Raw genomic sequence first — 16,333 nt, 5'->3', positions numbered from 1 at the left:
GATGAACTTTCTGATGCCTTAAGGAGAAATTTGAATTGTAAAAAGGTGATTAAATTTGAATTGGAAAAGTGGCAATGTACAAAAAAAAAAAAAAAAAAAAGAACTGCCACAAGACAAACCAAAAGAAAAAGTATTGAAGTTTTCTCGGTAGCTATGCATACTTTTGGTTTCAAAACTGTGAAATAACGACAGTGAAGAAAACTTTGGGAAGTGGCGCAGGATGGGGACTGGATGGGATGTGGAGGAGTGATAAGAGTGGAAGGGATTAAACGGAATGTCCTTATGTGTACTGCTGGTTTTATAACACTATTTTAGATCCACAAGGTAAGCAGAAAGAGGACTACTAATTTTACAAGAGGTTAGTATAAATTCTAAAAGCATGACTGCAAAAAGGTAGAAACACAATGAAAATGATTACAAAGGTTGTACTTCATCCTTAATTTCAAAAAACATACAATTATCATAATCTGTGAATTTAGAGTTTATTTAATAAACCTATCATAAAAAGAAAATACATCTTGAAGATTTTATATATACATATATGTATATAGACATATTAATATATGTGTATATATGTATCATATGATACATAGAGTGGAGTTTAGTCTTAAAGTGGTGAATCTATACACGTACAAAATGACATGTTCACTTTTTAAAAACTTTCATAAAAATTAAAATAACAATGATAAATATTTACACTTATCAATTCAGCAGCTGCATTTTACTCTGATAAAATATGATCATCTAATTTAATAATATTTATCTGACTATATCTAGGGATAGGGAAATATATTTTGTTACATAAATAGTAATAGAGATACAAACAAGTATAAAATCATTAGAGAGAGCAAAACATATCTATTTATAAAAAAATATGAAGGAAGACATTTTGGGATAAGTGCTGCATCTGAGAGACAAAAGCAGCAATCTCATTGGATAATCAAAGCCATCCTGTTATCTAAGTGAATATGCCAAATTTATTTTATGGGAATTATCTCCCCTCCCTTTCTGTTTTGAATGAATGAACAAATCATATAATTGCTTGGTGGTTTGTTTCACTTTGCTTGTACAGGCAAAATATATGCAAATATGAAGCTGCTATGTACAAAGAGCAAAGTAAATTATATCACTGGTTAAATACTTCATGTGCATTTAGTAGCAGAATATTATCATAAGCATTAATTCAGGGACAAAATACATATTTTGCCACATAAGAAATAAAACGATAATCATGTTAAATACTGATGATTTCCTTGTTTTGTGTGTAGAAAATTCTCCATTGAGGGAACAAGAATATGTGTATTTGGAACAACCATTAAACCAGATATCAGAGACAAATGGTATATTTTCTCAGTGACATTGACATCTCAGCAATGAACATAACAATATTTTGGAGATGATAACAGTAGATATTACATCATAAGCAATAGGTATCTTTTGCTTGCATAGAAAATTACTTATGGCAGAAGCAATGTGCCATTTTATAAGCTGACTCTGGTGACCAGACTGAAACGCCCACATTACTCTAGTTCCAGGCTTCATGAATCCACAAGCAGAAGAGTACTTCTGTTTATTTTACCTTCTCAAAATAATTTATCCAATCCAGCATTTTTCAACATGTTTTTCTTTTTCATGTTCTACACACACACACACACAAAAATCAAATAAAACAGTTTATAAGAAATTTGAGAGATATTTATACTCCATCCTCCTTTTGGAAATCTAAGCATGCATACATACACATCCAACTATAGGCGTAGTTATTTATAGTTATAGTCGTCACTATAACTATATATCTATAACTGTATATAATAATAGTTTAGTTATGGTTATATGCATGACTTGCAGTAAACAAACCTCCTGCTTTTGTTTCACCAAAAATCCTCAAACTTCTTTTGCTGATATATTCTCTTTCTGAGACCCCAAAAGTACACTTAGAAGTTTGGTAAATGTTCCAGTAAACATTAATGACAGCTGGTGAATCTGTCAACATTGATGGAAACACACTTTTACCTTAGGCCGAAATCAACCAAAGCTGCCCTGCTTGGGGGAAAATCATACTGAAAAGCTGAAGTGATGTCAGGAACACATTAGGGTAATTCAGGACATTTTAGTAACTTACAAGTCACATCCTGCTCCTTGAATCCTAGAACTCTGTACATAGTGGCTGCTGCATAAATTTCATTGATTTCATTAAGGTTATTTAATTTAAAATAATAAATATAATTACTCTTCTGAATAAGGGATTATGTGGAGAACTAATCTTAAAGGATATATATTTTTCACTAGAGATTTCATGAGTATGTCCTAAAATAGATGAAGATCACAGACTGTACAAAAAAATCTTAGCAGATCATTTTATTTCATTCTTACTTAATATCTATCCTGAATATGTTATATTACTAACTCAGCAAAATTTAAAAATGTGTTTACCTAAGAAGTCAGTTCTCTGGAATAATTATTTCTACAGTTATTCCCTCACTTGACATGGAACTGAAGCTATGCAGGTTGCCTGGCATTAAGAGCCACATGAAAATGTACCCACTATTGTGCACTTAACTATTCGGGTGGTGCAAAAGTAATTGTAGTTTAAAAGGTGAAAAATTTTTTTTGAAAAAAAACGCAATTGCTTTTGTACCAACCGAATAGCACAATAGCATCTCTTGATAACGACATTATTCAACTTTGTTGTTACTTACATAGTTTTGGAAAATCAGCCTATGTTTCAGACTTTTTCATGTGAATAATTTCCTCAACAATTGCAGAATCTCAAGAATTGACTACATAAGAATATTTAAATATAAGCCTAAATATTTGTCTGCAGACATATTTTAAACAAAATAATTCCTTCCCCTGAATATTAATGCCTTCCCTTCAAAAACAGAAGATATTTTAGATTTAAGTTTCCATTTCATCAAATATATCACATGTACCTAATTCTTACTGACAAGCGGTTTCCTTTACAGTTGAGCATGTACTCTTCTCCTGGCTAAAATGAATAGATGTTGATGAATAAAGAATCCAAAGATTGGGCTTCAGAGCATCTGAGATCAATCTCATTACAGGATATTGTTAAGAAAGCTGTTAATTTTATACGGGCAACCCTTATATACGACATGAAGTAGGCAAAAGGTTAAATACATATTGTAAATTTAAAAAATAAAATTGTCTCCAATTAAAACAGATTCATGAGATATGTGCTGTCACGAGTTTAAAAACAAAGAAAATTGTACAGGAAATTTGTGATTTAGTTTAATTCATTTCACCATATTGAACTTCCAAGATGGGAAAAATGGTATTTTTAGTATATTTAAAGTAAAACAACTCTATCACAGTATTCTTGTTTACCTAGTTCTGAATCTGAAGTGTCTAAAATTATCATGGCTGCCATCACAACATGATTACAATAGAAACATGATTACAATGAAATATATATATATGTGTATATATATATATATATATATATATATATATGTGTATGTATACACATATGTATATATATGTATATATATATATGTATGTATACACATATGTATATATATGTGTACATATATACATGTATATGTATATATATATATATGTGTGTGTGTGTATATATTAGAAGCAATTTTAAAGCAGGTTTAAAAATGCTGAGTATTTGTAAGAATCTGTATCTTCACTTACTTGTCAAGTTGAGAAATGTGGAATTGTCTAGGTGAATCATTTCTTGGATAGCAAGAAAAGATTGTCACCAAAATTGTGCAGATTGCCTTTTTAAGAGTATATTGACCAGATTTATATTGACCAGTTCAAGTAGAAATCAGATTGACTTTGATTTTAATTTTATTGACAGTTTGAATATGCTACTACATTTCCATAAGAATTAAATGCATTATGAACATACAAAATACAGTGTATATATGTTATATAGTATGCTGAAATATAAAGATTAATATGTATAAAATAGATAATATTTATAAATTGTAGTGAATTATTCTAGATTTAATACTATTTTAGGAGCATACAATATATGAAGTGTACCTTGCTTTAGGAATTGATGCTTTTAGATAGAATAAAGGCATTTAGACTTAAAAAATATCTTATTGAAGATGGACATTTTGCATCTATTTATCTGTTAAGTTGTATTTAAACCACTTACATCACACCTGGTTTTAGCACCTGGCATTGGTTTCTTTGTGAAACATAACTACCTATCATTTTTAAACTAGCAAAAAGAAATGATTTATTAAGCATGATGAAATTGTAGTCTGTATCTAGATTCATCATAAAATTATAGGTGTCAATATAAATTTGATGTTGTGAACTGAAAAGTTGAAATGCCAGAAGCTTTTTTCTTGATGTTAAGAAAGAGTAACTATCCAGGTGTGGTGATATTTTCAGTTAATGTTTCTGCAAATGTAATTAAGGGCTTATCAAATTATGACAAAAATTTAATCATACATTAGGTCACAAAGAACTAATCTAACTCTTTCCTTAAGGAAGTTTGTTGAAGTCAGTTTGAATGTGAACTAGTGTTCAAAACTGAGTTTTGCTGTATGGGCCATATCTATCATCAGTTTTTCTTAAGTTCACCAAGCTCTACCTATGCTGATATTTGATAGATGTGTGACTTATATGCTAATGAAAAGTGCAAGTTAATTCATTTAGGGAAACTATTCAGCTACTTCATGTTACACAAGTTTATTTTCAGTTTAAATAAGCACCTTTTTATTCTCATTGAAATACATAGTGTAAATGCAATATTCTGTTTGGCTAGATACTTACAATGGCAGTTCTTAAAGAAGGAAATACATTAATGGAGGTCAAAAAGATTAGATTCATTTGAGATACAAGTAGATATTAATATATTCATTTAGAGGACACATTTAAAATGTTGGTTTTATGCTGGACTGCTGGAAAAAAAGCTGACAGGTCATTTGGACTCAATCCTCTGAAAGTTTTCTGTGGACAGGATGTGTCACATACCACGTACACTTGATCTTAGCCAAAAGGCCGAGAAGCGATTACCACGTACAGATATTTAAGTAATTTGTGCTGAATGAAAAAAAAAACAAGAAACAGGTAAACTGAAATTTAATACTACTTTAAAAGATGTCTATGTAGTGACAAAGATCCTGATTATTCAGAGTAATACTGCAAAGCTAGTTAATTTATCAGGATTTTTATTACTTGGTATAAAAGTACATGCTTTTGAAAATAGCTGTTTATTTTACTAATTTTTTTTCAGTTTGGATTTAATTGCTTAACATCAGGTGGCTATACTGCTGTTACAGCATAATTAGGCATTACAGTTTTACATAACATGAGACTCTGGAATTAAAAAGAGGAGATAAAAATCATTGACCATTTCTGTTGGGGGAATTTAGTAATGATTGGAAATTTTAGTTATATCTTCCACTCTGGAGAACATCATTGGGAGTTGAAATTATTCCCTAAAGGCAAAGCATTATAAGAAGGATTTTCAATTTGGATCCTAATTCTAGTCGGGACTCTACTATCAACAATATATCAGAGACGGGGTAAGTAAGTGAATGGATTGTTCTTGGTATTTTTTTTCCATTTTTACTTGAAGAAAGTTATGTGGCATGAATTATCCAATAACATGATGGAGATCAGTATTTCCAACAGTTTTATCAGATTAATGTAAGTCCTGAGAGATGCTCTCCAAAAAGAGGAAAAAAAAAATGTTTGTCCTCAATGAGTTTAACAGACAATATACAAGGTATGCCAATTAAGTTCGCGAACTCATCCAAGAAAAAGTGCTACATACCTCATTGCTGAATATCACTATGGTCACCTTCGCCCTGGGAAGTTATTCACCAATGCCAGTGCCTAGACCACCCTTCAAAGCAATTTTGGAACTCTTTTTCTGAAATGGCCTTCAAAGCTGTCATCATATTATTCTTGATGTCCTGAATGTCATCAAATGTATTACTTTCAGTATGTCCTTTATCTTCAGGTAAAGAAAGAAGTCCTTGGGGTCAGATCATGTGAGTAGGGAGGGTGTTCCAATATAGTTATTTGTTTACTGGCTAAAAACTCCCTCACAGACAGTGCCATGTGAGCTGGTACATTGTTGTGATGCAAGAGCCAAGAATTGTTGGCAAAAAGTTCAGGTCATTTAACTTTTTCACACAACCTTTTCAGCACTTGCAAATAGTAAACTTGGTTAACTGTTTGTCTAGTTCGTACAAATTCATAATGAATACTCCCTCTGATATAAAAAAAGGTTAGCAACATCACTGCAACAAGTTCGCAAACTTAATTGTCACACCTCGTATGCTATCTCACTTGAAGATTTAAATATGTATTATCATATTAAGGGTTCACTGAAGTCATTCAGTACATTGTTGCAATGCACTTGGGAAGTGCTACTATAGATAAAAAAGACAAATAATGCAACTTTGGGTCAATAGTAAATTATGATATTTATTAAGAAATCATTAGTATTCTATTATTTAAAAAATAGATGTCCCAGAAACAGCAGCTACCAATTTATAGCTATTAAGATAGCAAAGTACCACCTTGAGGCTATAGTATCTTAAATAAAGCTCCAATGAGGAGGGACACTTGACTTATCTGAATTACATCTGAACATCTTGGAGACCTCCCATAGTTAAGCAACTGCAGCAGCTTGCAGACCTCCTGCATAAAATAAAATATCCAGAGTGCTGTAAAAAAGCGAAATGCTGTGAGTCTGTGAACTTCTTCCTATTTCTGTCTTATTTATACTGTTTATAACAGTAAATTACTTGTTTGAAGTACTACTCTTGAAGCTGTCTGGATCTCTATGGGGAAGTACTCCTGTGAATCCTCTTTTATTGGTACCGATTGATCTTTAGCCCACGGATGAGATTTGCAAGGTTAAAAAGCTTTGCTTTCTAAGGGGAGAGTCAATCTGATTTGAGAATAGAGGGAGACCTTGTAGTAAGAATCAAACCTAATGGAAATCACCTCTTTTATTAAAACCGATTCCGAATAGTGTACCCAGGCGGCTGCTTTTCTGTAAATAGCTGGATAATGCGGTCCTTTATGTTTCAGTTCCAAAGAACAAAAATATCATCTGACAGGAGTTTGGAACCAGTTTGCCAACAGAGAGGAAGTGTACTTCTTTTATTCCTCCCACCCCGACCTTTCAGTTTGGGGTAAGAAACAATTGCTATTGGAATATTCTAATAGGTTATTGTAATTCGGAGAATAATTCATTTTAAATTTACAAATAATTTTCCTGCACTTACTTCTCTTCTATGATGAGAATACCTACCATATTTTCTAATCATCATTTTAGTTGAGTCATCAGAAACAAAATGGCATAATTTCTCCTAGCTAATATAATTGATCTTTATGACTTTAATAACACTGAGACAGTAATTTTTAGCCTAGTGGAAAATCCTTTTGAGAACTGGATAAAAGCTATGATTATTCTTCCTAAGGAAAAGAAAATGTACTTGAAACCCTATTTAATGAATGACTGAGACCTTGGATTAGGAAATGAAAGGGGAAGTAACATAACCCTATTCACTCTATTATATCTTTCTTTTCCTGATAATGGATAGATAGATAGATAGATAGATAGATAGATAGATACACACATTCTTTCATACTGTCCACACTTACACATTTTTCTAATTCACATTTATGATACTAATTATAAATACATGGAAGAAAATGTCCCTGCCTACCTGAAATGTCTGGAGCTTAAATGACATAATTCAACATCCTCATCCAGTAAATCAGTATGCTTTTTGTGAAACTGACAGTTTTGACAGCAAAATTCTCTTCATAAGGCCGAACTTCTTAGTGTTTTATTTACTTATGCATACCTTGTTTTGTCCCACAAATAATTCGAAGCAAAATGTACCACTTGGAGAAAAAGAAAAAAAGAATATCTTCAAAGATTTCTTTAAAATAAATGAATCATCAAAGATTATTCCTAGAAAAAATATTTACCAATTAAATATTTGCACATTTCTACTGTTTATAAAAGGAAATTACTTGTTGAAGTGCCACTCTTGAAGCTGCCTGTCTCTCTATGGGAAATACTCCCGTGAGTCCTCTTTTACCAGAAGTGGTTGATCTTTAGCTGGAAGGGTCTCATTTAGAGGTGGCCTCAGAGATGGACACAAGGGCAGGTCAGGACTTTTCAGGTGGGAAGCACAATGGAAGGGATCAAGTTATAGATTCTTAGCTGCCAAATATTTTACACAGCTAAGGGTCACCTTCAGATATCCTGCGAGTAGTGCGCATGCACACACACCTACACTCGTCCTGCTCTTGTGCTTATTCTCCTTCTCTTGTTTTCTGGCCTTTCTCCTCTTTATCCAACTAGTAATTTCTACCTAATCAAAACCCACTCTTTATTCATCTCAGTTCAATTTGGGACACTCTGTGAAGTCTTTCTTTACCAAATGAAAAACTCAGGTCCTAATTTTCAACTTATTTTCTGTATCTCTATGTAATACTTTCAAAATCTCATTCTTTACATATATTTATACATTTTAAAAACAAGTTTCCTGAGTGTAAATCTTGTCTGTTCAATGACACTATAATGTTTAATAGAGACTATGAGCACACTTTGCTTTATAGCAATGACTTTGGAAATAAACTAAGGGGTTCAAGTCTGATTCTGGAACTTAGCCACTGCTATCAGCTATGGAAACCTGTGAAATCAAATTCTCTATGACATTATCTGTAGTGAGGTTCCAAATGGGGGGTAAAAACGAATGTCGGTTTTTCTTTTAAACAGTACATTTCTATTCAAATTTTTATATTTAATACAAACTCAAGTACCTACCAGAGCATTTCACAATACATCTGGATAGGAATTTGATCCATGTAATAGAGGTATATCAAATTCCTTAGGGATTGCTTTATTTCTTTCTTTTCCATTTGTTGAAATGTATGTGAAACTATCTTAGGTTTTGTTGTTGTTGCTGTTGTTGTTGTTTTAAAGAATGTAGATACCTCTTAAAAATGTGAAATATGAATTGAACATATTATATAACAAAAATAAAAAAAAAACGAGTAGGTATCTCAATAAAAATAACCATTCTTCATAGAAAATCTAACACAAAACTTTCTTTGAAGAGAAAATAATGAGGTATTATAAGGAGATGTAGAATTTCAGAGATCTATTCAAATAACCTTAATGAGACATTTATCTTTTGATTTTTTCCTTTTGATGAGAAAATTTCAAAAGAGAAATTTTCTTTTGATTATTTGGCCTCCTGTGTATCACTGATATAAAGGTGACTATTATTTACAAACTAAATATCTCAGATATTTATAAAACATAAATTTTGTCACACTCATAAAAATAGGTACAACAATTTCTTAGAGTAAGTACAAATACACATTACCTACGAAGGGGAGTAATAGTGAAAGAGATGTCAGCTCTTTCTGAGGTGTCGGACATGATGTCTAGCCGATAGCCTCCTGCCATATCTACCAAATTCCAAGAAATTACAGTAGTACCTCGATTTTCAAACGTCTCTGTCGATGAACATTTCGGTTTACGAATGCTGTAAACCTGGAAGTAAATGCTTTGGTAAGATATGCCTTGGAAGTCGATATGTCACGCGCTTCCACTGAGTGCAAGATCCTGAGGCCTAGCTGTCAGCTGTTTTCGAACATTTCAGAACTCGAACAGTCTTCTGGAATGGATTACATTCGAAAACCGAGGTACCACTGTATCTCCTTTAGCCCACCTACACAGTGTCAAAGAATTATGTGTATTCAATTAAAGTTATTTCCTAAAACAAATCTGATCATATTCATCTGCTTCTTTCAGCTTCCTATTGACTATCCACATACATGTCTAGGGAGTTCCTACCACAATTGCCACTTTCTGTCACAAGGATTAAGTCTTCTTTACCTACCTGTCTTGACTCCATTCCCTCTCACTTCTTCAGACCCTCTTCTATTAAATATGCCCTTTTCTGGCCTTTTTAAGAGGCTAAGCACTCCCTATTCCTTGACTCATTCCTTTCAACTTAAAAACACACTCTTTTCACCTATTTTTTTTTTAAAAAAACATACACAATAAAAAAGCAAAACGAAAAACTACTCTTAATTTTCCTTTAGCATGTAATAGCTACTACGTCTTTTTCCTCTTTCTCATCAATTCTAGACTTTTGAAAGAAATAGCAGTATTTATACTATCTAGGATTTCTTTCTTTCTTTCACTTCCCATTTATTCATTATCCCTCTGAAATATGGCTTCCTCTCATCATTCTCATTTGCTTTAAAATATTGCCAATCAGATCTTAATTGCCAAATTTAACACATATTTCACATCTGACATGACCTTTTTTAAACACTTGACCAATTTGGGCAGCCTCTTAATCTAAAATCAAAATTGACGAGCATTACTGGTCTTCTAATTCTTCAATTTTTCTGTTACTTTTCAGTCTCTATCCAACATTGCTATTCCCAAATAGTCTTATTTTAATTCTAATTGTTGCCTCATCCCTAAGTGTTCTTTTTACTCTTACAGTCATTTGCATTAGTTTAAAAATGCAATTTATCTTCCTAGTTTATTATTTCCACAATGTAGTCCTTTCCTTGTTCTCATTAGTTCCTTTTCCTAAAATGCACTTTCTTATTTCCATCACCTATGTCTTTAACTTATTAGGAATTAGTGTGTTTAATAATTGATTAGAGTGATGAATATATTATTAGATTGGGTTACATTTTTCCTTTATTCTTCTTTCTCGCAAACATTATAACCAATATTCCTCCTCTTTAAAGTTAATAGAACATATAATCTTTTCATGGATATTTTCTTGATTTAATAGGGTTAAAGAATCAGATATTTTTGACTTTGTCATTTAATACGAATTGCTACTGTTCATAATTATGAAGTTCTAGTGATAAAATAGCACAATGGCTGAGTAGAGTAAATCCTCATTGAAAGTCATTGATAGGTTCTTGGAAACTGACTTTAAATGTAATGACATATAAATAAACTAAATTTATCATAGGACAATTGATATAAACAAGTGTTAAATTCTACTACAGATTTCTGAATACAGAAACATCACCAAACTTCTACATAAAGATCCGAAACACTTCTAATATTAAACATTGAAATAAATGTGAGCTATACATACATTTAAGAAAGATTAATAGAAACAAGTAAGGCATTATTTTCTAAATTGCTTATTCCAATTCAGGGCCCTGGGGGGCCAGAGCCTATCCAGGTAGCTCAGGGTGCAAGGCAGGACCCACCCTGCACAGGATGATCTGCCATCACAGGGCCACTCACACACACACACACACACACTCAGACTGGGGCAATTTAGACATACCAATTCAACTCACATGCACATCTTTGGGATGTGGAAAGACACCAGACTCCATGTAGAAAACCTAGGCAGGCATGGGGAGAATGTGCAGACTCCACACAGACAGTGGGCCTGGCAGGATTTTTTTTTTTTTTTCTCCTCATCAACATTATAATAAAATGTCCTTGAACGAAACCACATTATTCAAGGACCTGCTGTATATTGCACATTAGGTAAAATCAGAAGAGGCTATATTTGTTGATAATGACTCAGATAAGTTAATGATATTCATGGCAAGTCACTGGTCAACTCATGTTCTTGCCTCTCTGTACTAGCATTGGTTATCTATTCCAGATTAATAAATTAAGAAAACAAAGTAAAATCATTAGGAATTTAATAAATGCCATTTTATAATTTATATGTTCTTCATTATTTTTAGAGAATGTTACACTAATTATAGTGATGTATATAAAATATCTACTGCAACTTAAATTCTCAATCAAATTAGGTGAAAAAATTTACATAACTTTCCTTAGAGGGAAGAATGACCTGCTTTAAAGCACAGCCACATTGCCTTTCCCTGTGCATGCCCCATGTTACAGATCTTCATTTTATCCACTGAAATGTGTAATGAGAAGGTAATTCACCCTTAATGAAATGCCAGGAAGTGTATACCAGAAAATATTCGGGAGAAAAAAAGTGTCACTTCAAATAGGTACACCTACTTTCTAAATGACGAACAGTAGGGAACTTCTAACTCTCAGGTAAATCAGAAAATATGCTAATTGCCTCTTTAAATTTTTTTCTTGTAAAATGGATAGTAAATGTCAGAATAACCTTGTACTTGGAGAAAACTTATACAGGAATGTTGTGTTAAGTTTCAGAGCAACTCATTTCTAAACATTTCAGAGTACATCAGCATGTGTTAGCTTAAAAAATACCAACTGATATTTAGCTCTTAGTGATACATAGAGTACGTTAATAATAAGCGGACAAAAATGATAAATAGAATTAAATGTGATTACAAGTTTTTCTTTTCATAGATAAGAGTTTAAATATTTAGGAGTGGAAGTGACCTTTGGAGTCAAACAAATATGGATTGCAAACCTGTGTCTACCATTCATTTGCTATGGCATCATGGTTTAAATATTTCAACTCTTGGAGACTCAGTTTCTTTAACCGAAAAATATGCATAATATGTGCCTTTCTAAATTGTGTAGGAATTAGATATTATTTGCATGTAGGTCATCAACATTTTCCAGTTATTATTATTTAGTTAATAGAAATTTCAGGAAAATTTATTTGCTAGTGAAAATATTTGTTAAAGAATAATATGAGAATATCCCAAAATTGACAAAAGCAAGGATCATTATTTGAACGCACACAGATATGTGTATGTTAATCAAAATGTGGTGAAAATAGCATTCTCACTTTAAGGTATTAAGGAATCCTACAGCCATAGTGCCAAAGTATATCTTTGAAAGAATTTGCAGCTTTCAAGATAACTAGTTGTTTAAATTAAGGAAAGATGAAATTTCTGCTTTATCCAAAGCTACTTAGAATAAAAAATAAAATTTTAACAGGAAAGGGGTACTTCACAAAGCAAATTCACATTGCTTACAATATTCTTTAAAAAAAAGATTAAATTATAAATGCAGGTTTAGGGTGATATATGTTGTTTCATGAACGATCATAGTGGGGAATCTAGTATAATTATAAACTCAGGCTAGCAAAGTATTCTTGTCATGTGCATATGGGGCGTCTTGGTGTTTCCAGCACCACCCTCAGTAAAAATGACAAATATAGGAATAGAAAAATTCTAGTAGGTGGTCAAATCTAATAAATATGCACTTACTGTATATGTTTATCCACATTATCCTACATTATGGTCAGTTGGGGTAAAATATAACAGGGTTCACATGCTCTGGTCAAGAGGTCGAAATACACAGATTTGCAAACACTGATTTTAAGAACTAAGGGTAAGTGCAAGCCTGTTTTGCAGGTGTGTGGGTGCAGGGGTATGACCCAAGACTGTTATTATACATGTGTGAATATATAATAGAGGAATTTTCAGATTCTTCCTCAAATTATGATGTGCCTTGGGAAGTGGGATCCAGTATCCAGGATACTGGATGTTACTGGACGATCAGAAGAGAAAAGGTGAGGTTTGGTAATGTTGGTTAAACATGCTGGGTAGTGGGTAATTAAGGAGGAAGGAAAGGTGGATTCAAAGAGAAATAAGTCTATTTAAGAAAATTTATGTAAAAACAAAGAAAAGAACAAAAGAAAAGAAAATGTATGTATAACAGAAGAATTAAAGGATAGGAAGATAATGGAAACTATAAAATGATGTGGGGGCAGGGGGACTCATCACATAATCTTGCTCGAGAACAAGCAACACCTGGTAAATTATCTACCAATCAAATACTTATCCAAAGAACATTTTTCTGTGCTTATACCATATAGTAGATAACTTGATGCGACTTGTTCCGATACACAGAAATATGCATCTTACAAATGAGGCATAACTTAATTATTAGTCTGTGAGTTTAAATTCACAGGTGCTAAAGAACTGACTTGAAGAAAATAAACTTTCTGTCTAATATTGTACTATACCAATATATTGCTTCCAAATTAATTTTGTATTTCTGAATGATCCAGTAAATTATGACTCAAAAGGAAATTGCAAGAGATGGACACATTATGACTCCAAACAAAGATAAAAAGAAAGAAATGTGGAACATAGCATTGGCCAATTATATCAGTTTAACACCTCAGTGAAACAACATAAATTAACCAAATACTGGAAGACGTCTAACATGTAAATTCAAATAACTTCAAAAACATTTTTGCCTTTACCCATTATTTATTATGTGGGGATCAATACATTTATCTATGGTTTATTGGATTATTATGGACAGCCACAGATAAAAAATAATGCAACCCTTACTCAAAGGGGTTATGTTTTGGTTACTATAGCTTTTTCTATGTTGACTTGGAGTGCAGTCACCATGGAATGAAAAATTGGGAAAAATAGATATAAAATATATATATGAGAAATTCGGACTTTTGCACTCAAAATCATTTGATCTGTAAGATTCTGCTTTTGGATTTAGACATGAAAAGTATATAACTAATTGATGTTAATCTATTTGGACAATATTGTGACTATTTGGGTTATGATTTTAATATGAAGTTGGAGTAGGTACACAATGGTTGCATAAATGTTCTAGAGTTGGAATTTCTGAAGCTGTGGATCACCATGCTAGTAAAGAAAAGGACCATGCACTTTGATATATTCCATATGAAATTTGTCCATTGGGACACAGATTTGTACTCTTTTATATCTCAACTACAGAGTTGACTGTGGTCATAGTAACAAAACATTTGGAAACAATTGTATTCTGGATTGCTTTCTGCACATATTATAGTTAATGAAAAACATGATGAAAATAGTATGTTGTATGTGATGATATGCGGTACGTCATATGCAAGAGAAGTGAGGCTGGAAGCTAAGAACATAAGGGGAAAACAAAAGGAGAGATCCTCACAGAAATAGATGATAAAAGTTATATAAAGCAGGTAGAAGGACAATCTTAGACTTAAGAACACATGTAGCATAAAATAGAAAATAGGAAAACTCTTTGTACTGGATATCCTATAATGTGCAGGAAATGGTAGCAAATACATTAAAAATTGCATGATGTCTCAAATACAATGTTGCTCATCTAATAGGTCCTAAACATAATCTTTGAATGTTTGTTGGCAATTGATTCTCCTCTTTGTGTTATCCAAGAACAACAGATTCTTTCATCTTGAGTGGCTATTGTCCTTTAGAGTTTTGTTATTATCAGTATCCAATCCAGCCCATGGAAGGACAAAGAATACATGGAGTGACATCTGCTTCTTACAAATCTTGGCCAGGAAAAAGCACACTACACTCCTCATAATTCCCTGGCAGAATCCAATTATATGGTCACACGTAAGTGCAAGAGAGGCTGGAAATGTAATCGGAAGCTCAAGAGAAAGACAACTGGATTGTTGGTGAAATGATAGCAGTCCAAGTCAGAGTGACGTCGAAAGGGCACTGCCTTGGAGATATTACAAGGGCAACTACATCAATGGAGATCCGATATAACTCTCTAAATACAAAGGAAGATCACTTTTTGTCGGAGCCTGCCGACGAGACGAACGGTTCCTGAAGTGGGGAGTGAGGATTGAGAAAAAAATAGACAAGAGACAAAGATGGGATCGGGAGGGCGAGCAGTTCTAATTAGACTGCAGCGCCTACTTTATTTTTCAGCTTTCTTTTATACACACAAAAACAAGAAGGTTACATAAAGCAGCTAAGGCAGCAAGTACAGATTAGTTATGTTTTTTAAAAGTTTGGCCTTGACTATTCTTAGACCTTTAGATATTTTCCCATTCCCAGGGTAGCAGGTGTCTGTTTGTTCTTCATGCTTATCGGAGTTCCCCTTAGTGATCCTCCCAAACTCTGCTTGAAGTTACATTTTCTTAACCCTTAATGCTCCGGCTCCCTACAACTTTTCATATTTGAGTGGGGCAATATAAGACATAACACAGGTTAGAAACAGGACTGGATATGGGGTGAGATGATCTGAGTTCAACTGTAGACTGCTGAAATTGTCATTTGCTTTTCTAGGTCTCAGTATCTGTATGTAACATAGAAGTTGTGTACAGTTTTGAAGTGTTATCCAAATGAAATCACTTATAAATACAAGTGCTTTGTTTTCTATTTAAAAATGTGATATACAAAGGGAAAGTTTTAATGAAACTGAGATTAGCAAAAAATTAATTATCCACAATTGAAGAATTCTCTCTGTTCTGGAGCACTGATATTTCCTAACACATGGCTTTGAAATAGTCCTGCTTGATGTGGATAAATCTGAATCACAGAAAATTTTGCCTTATGGTAACATGGTCTCCGAATGCCAGGTGTTTAACCAGGAGCATCTGAAATGCTAGAAGCCTGAGAGCTTCTCTTTGCCTAATATCCCCTGTGCCCATAATTCAGGTATTATACTATT

The sequence above is a fragment of the Rhinolophus sinicus genome, chromosome 1 (assembly GCF_057876585.1).
Source record: "Rhinolophus sinicus isolate RSI-liver-muscle chromosome 1, RSI-T2T, whole genome shotgun sequence".
Taxonomy (NCBI): domain Eukaryota; kingdom Metazoa; phylum Chordata; class Mammalia; order Chiroptera; family Rhinolophidae; genus Rhinolophus; species Rhinolophus sinicus.
The sequence above is the reverse complement of the archived record's forward strand: the minus strand, read 5'-3'. Positions refer to the sequence as shown.